Source organism: Ovis aries, chromosome 16 (genome assembly GCF_016772045.2).
Source record: "Ovis aries strain OAR_USU_Benz2616 breed Rambouillet chromosome 16, ARS-UI_Ramb_v3.0, whole genome shotgun sequence".
NCBI classification, from domain to species: domain Eukaryota; kingdom Metazoa; phylum Chordata; class Mammalia; order Artiodactyla; family Bovidae; genus Ovis; species Ovis aries.
Genome location: NC_056069.1, coordinates 43,791,235 through 43,796,595, shown reverse-complemented (window position 1 = coordinate 43,796,595; position 5,361 = coordinate 43,791,235). Strand labels below are relative to the sequence as shown.

The 5,361-nt window shown below is 37.6% G+C and overlaps 1 pseudogene; it reads right to left on the bottom strand.

The window, feature by feature from the left end:
- Positions 1–3,182: 3,182 nt before the first annotated feature.
- Positions 3,183–4,050, bottom strand: LOC101119935 (large ribosomal subunit protein eL8-like; annotated as a pseudogene).
- Between the last annotated feature and the right edge of the window lie 1,311 nt (positions 4,051–5,361).

Below are 5,361 nucleotides of genomic sequence, written 5' to 3'. Positions count from 1 at the left end.
ATGTTTTTGTTTCAAATGAATTCAGTGTTTTCCTTAAAATATGTTATTCTGAAACACTGAGGGCAAAATAAAAAGAAAAAACAAAAAGTATATAAAATAAAATTATTTGATTTGTGAGTTTTAATTCTCATGTCCTAGCACTTAACCTTTAATCAAAAGATGATTTTTTAAAGATATATATCTGATCATGGCATTTTTCTTCTAAAGACTGTAATAGTTGCCCATTACATTTAAGAAAGAATAAAACCAACATCTTTACCAAGATGCAAGGGAGAAAATTGGAATTATTCAAAGTGCTTTGTTTATCTCACTGACTGTGACATACTGTATTTGGTAAGACCAGACAGTAGGACATTCTGAAATTCAAAGACAATGCCACACAATGAAGAACTACCCTGCCTGTTTCAGTATTTTATTGTCTGGCTCAGACCCAAACACCACTTTAGATGTAAATTACTTTCCCGTTACAGAGAAGACAAAACTTATGCAAATCAGGTGAAGTTAGGTCTGAGCTTTCTTCAGTTTTGCCAAGCACTGTTCACTTTTTGAGCAATCACATAGCCATAACCTAAAGTGTCTGTAGTGCTGAGTTGCCAATTCAGACTACAAGTATGGCTACAAGTGTCACAGTAACTCTACATGTGAAGGCAAGCATCCAGCAGCTTTGTTGTGTCTTAAAGAACAGCTGTGCCTTTGTACTGAAATGAACTTTTATAAGTTATTTTAGTTTTATTTTTTCTTCATATTACCCTGTAAGGATGGTACATTAGCTTTAAAAGCATTATATATGCATAGGTTAGGCTTCCTCAGGGGCTCATCGCCTGCAATGCGGGAGACCTGGGTTAGATCCCAGGGTTGCAAAGATCCCCTGGAGGAGGGCAGGGTAACCCACTCCTGTATTCTTGCCTGAGGAATCCCCATGGAGAGAGGAGCCTGGCGGGCTACAGTCCATGGGGTTGCAAATAGTCGGACACGACTGAGTGACAAAGCACAGCAGCAAAGCATATGATTAAACAAACTATGATTTTCATTTAAAGATAGCAAAAACTATTTGCTATTGTTCAGTCGGGTCCTACAAAAAGTCGAGTTCTTCTTCCTCTACTCTCCTAGTTTCTCTGGCTGGGGCCCTATGAATTAAACTGACAAAAGACAAATTAATAAGAGAAAAGACAAATGGAGTATATTATCCTGTATAGAGTGCATACATACAGGAGAAACTCAGTGATGAGTAACTCAAAGGAATGGTTAGAAATTTAGTTTATCTAGAATGTTAATAATAAATGTGTAGAGAAGAGACAAGACAAAAGGAAAGACTTCAGGCTTCCAAGGTGATAAACTGTGGGAAGGCAAACATATGGGGAAACTAATAAAGAAGTCTTTGTACTGGTCCATTTCAGTGCCAACTTTTTCTGTTCACCGTGGTCTCGAAACTTCCCAGGAGAAGGGATATATATGGCAGTCATCATAACTCAAGAGATTAATCAGATAAGGGAAGCTCTGGGAAGACTTCTTTCCTACTGGTTGAACTTCAAATGCCTTCAGCTCAAAATAACAGGCATATTTGGGGGTGTCATATTTCAGTTCCCTATTATACATATGAATGTGGCTTCCTGGTGGCTCAGACGGTAAAGAATCTGTCTGCCAATGCAGGAGGCCTGGGTTCGATTCCTGGGCCGGAAAGATCCCCTAGAGATGAAATGGCAACCCACTCCAGTATTCTTGCCTCGGAAAAGGCATGGACAGAGAAGCCTATCCATGGGATTTCAAAGAATCGGATGCTCCTTCACAACTAAATAACAACAATATGTATTACATATATGTATAAATACACACATATTTGTCAAAAGTGGAAGTGCTCAATTCAATACACCCAAGAAGCACTGCCTCATACCTCTCCACATGGCTGACATTACATCTTAACCTGCCATCATCTTTATAGTTACTTGGTTCCAGTAGTATTATTCTCCTTGTATTTTCTGGACACTTTCCTAAACATGCTCCTACCTCAGGGCTTTGCACTTGCTCTTTCTTCTCTCTACCTGGAATGCTGACCCCTCAAATATTACACAGCTCTTCCCTCCCTTTCATCAAGGTTTTGTTTTAAAGCCACTTCATCTGAAAGGGCTGCTTTATCAGCTCTAATGAACAATAGCAACTCTCATCACTGCTTATTGTCCTCTCCGCTTCCTGTAGCCCCATGGCATTTATCACCAGTCTACGGAGTGACATGTAATGGTATCAAATCTTGGATATTTTTTTGTCTCTTCTCATTAAACATAAATTTCTTGAAACCTGTAGATTTAATTTATCTGCACTGATATATGTAGGTGCTGTGCTTAGTTGCTCAATTGGGTCCAACTCTTTGTAACCCCATTGACTATAGTCCACCAGGCTCCTCTGTTCATGGGATTCTCCAGGCAAGAATACTGGAGTGGGTAGCCATTCCTTTCTCCAGGAGATCTTCTGGACCCCTGAACCCAGATCTCCTGCATTGCAGGCAGATTCTTTACTGAGACACCAGGGAACCCCATATTCATGCCCACAGCACACATTCAGGTTTTCCCTTTTCTAAAGGCATGATGCAAAGGAAGTGTGAAAGAGAATAGTGACAAGGAGCGTCTGGGATTAACATTTCCCAAATGTTTTACTTTTAGGGGAAAAACAGATTTATACCTTAGTATAAAGGACAAAGATCTACTATAAATGGGACTCAAAATATCATCTGAGTGAATGTACAATCAGCAAAGTATTTGAAGCACAAATACAAGGACAGGGAAGCACCTTCTTTGGTGAAGATGCTGATAGAGACCTTTTAATGGTACTACAGAAAAACAAGGTGACATTGGTTTTATTGAAAGGAAACATTAGCTTCTAGTATTTTTTGACATGCAGACAGGATTTAGAGGCAAGAGTCTATTGCATCTCTTTATACTGAATGACTGTTGAAAAATAAGTACTTTCTTGAAATGATATTGAAAAGCACAGTGTTAGCTTTTGTAAAGACCATGTGAAGAAGATAATAGGGAGAAGAGTATAATCCTTGATCTAAAGTGAAGAACCTGGGAACTGACTATCAAAGATAGTATATACCGAAAAGTCAGAAATCAATGGCTTATTTTAACATGCTGTAAGCCGTACATTTTAATGGATATGCACTATGCTATTTTTTTTTTTTCCCTTAGTCAACACGGTCTGAAGGAGAACTTATATTTAAGTATAGAAAACTCAATAGTATACACGTGGCCCAGTTTGGTGGGCAGTTCTTTGTCCTTTGCCTTTTCTAGTTTGGCAAGGCAAGCCACCAATTTCAGACCGAGGACATTGCCTCCCCTAGTGATGGGGAACCTCTCATATCTGTCAGTATAATTGATCCTGATATTGTAGCTTCCAGCTGCTTAGCCAGAACCCCTCTTTCTTCTGAATTAACTTATGTGAAGGTGATGGTGGTATAAATCTTGCTGTGGACTCTATGCCCAGCCTAGGCTTCACCTTGATAATGCAGTAGGAAACCCCCACTTTAAGACACAGGCAGAGAGGAAGACAACCAGCCCAGTAGGATCCACATTTGTGCAATGACTACCAGTTGAGCTTTCTTGTTCTCTACCAAGGTGGGACAGTCTGAAACCCTGCTTGAAGGACATATGGCCTCTTAGTGGAGATATCCCCTTTGCCCACAGCTTTTTTCTCATGTGTGGCTAACAATCTCTTGCTTTGTCTCTGGTCTGTACTTGATGGCCAGCTTAAGCGGCTGTGTAGCTGTTCAGCTGTCCAGCGCCTGGTTAAATGGTTCATTGCAGGGGGTGCTTTCAACTGCTTACAGAGGATAGCGTTTTGTCAGTCCACCTCAGTGCATCTTGGCCATTTCACAAACCAGTGAAGTGCCTTTTTAAGCTGGATGTCCTTTCCAGTGACAGAAATCTTGGGCCTTTCCTCAAACAGGTGGTTTACCACCTTCTTGGCTTCCTGATTCTTCATGACAGCGGGGACTAGGGCTACCTTCACAACAACTCTTATGAAGTAAATATCATTATTTCCACTGGAAAATAACATATAATCACATAACTGATATGTAACAAGGCCAGGAGTTGGGCACAATTTGACAGTCACCAGAGACTATCATTTTTATTGCACAATATAAATAATGTTTAGTAAAATTTTAAACAATCGATTCTTTAACAGTCCACGAAAGAAATGAGAATATTCAATGTTCTATTTGAGACACTGTGCCTAATATTCATAAAACATGCTACTATCATGAAGGAATAATCTCTAGCTATTCATAGTTATCTGAAAACTTAAAAAAACTCAAACCAATGATACAGTTTTTAAAAAGAAAGAAGAAAGGAGGGATAGAGGAAGGAAGGGCAGAAGCCAAATCAATGTATAACTTTTAGTTTGGAAAAATCTTATTATTTTTGATCAGATTAAAATATCCCTGCCCTCAAAAGTTTTCTATCACCAATATATCACTTATTCTTTGTTCCCTTATGCTTTCAGAATATTTAGTTCTTATTATTACAGTGATATACAAATTCTTACACAACTTATAGAATAAACTATGCTATTTATAACACATCAGATTAGAGCTTTTTATGTAGAAAGTGTCATGGATTTATGATTAACTTAACTGAGTTGCTGATCACTTGCTTGATGCAATATTTCAGGATGTTACTCAACTAACAACTTGGCAATATGATTGAAAAAATATTTATAGAATGGAAAATTAGCTTACTTTCACAAGTGGGTAAATACGATAAAGATAATTAATTCCAAGTATCAAAAGCATATAATATGTTGTTTTGTTTGCATGCTGCAGTTATGTGTTCATAAAATGATTATATCGCAACAAAATAAAAATACTATTTGTAAGCCAACTGGTAATCAATCTATCTTCTTCATTCATTTTTAGCCCTAAATAAATCTAATGACATGGAAACAAATTTGTAAGTATATTGTTATATTTATACAAATGTAATAACTGTTATTTCAGTGTGAAAAGGCTGCTTGAGAATAGAAATCTTAAATATGTTATTTTGTAAATAGCAATACCAACATAGCAGAGCTCATTAACAACTGATGCCGACATATAACACAAGAAGTTGTTCAACTGTTGGTAGCTGCTGATAAAATATGATATTGATATATCTTCAAAATATGTGCATTTCTTTCATGAGACCTATTGTAAGGCCCTCTGCTATATCTTTTGTAGGAAAGATGCTAAATTTAGTGGGTGTGCAAAGAAAGCAGAAACATTGATGAAAATCCAGATGATTTTGTCTTCATGATAAAAATTAAGCATGAAGTACTAATTGACTAAGTACTTGGGTGCTTCTGTAACACAGCAAATTGAAAAAACATAGC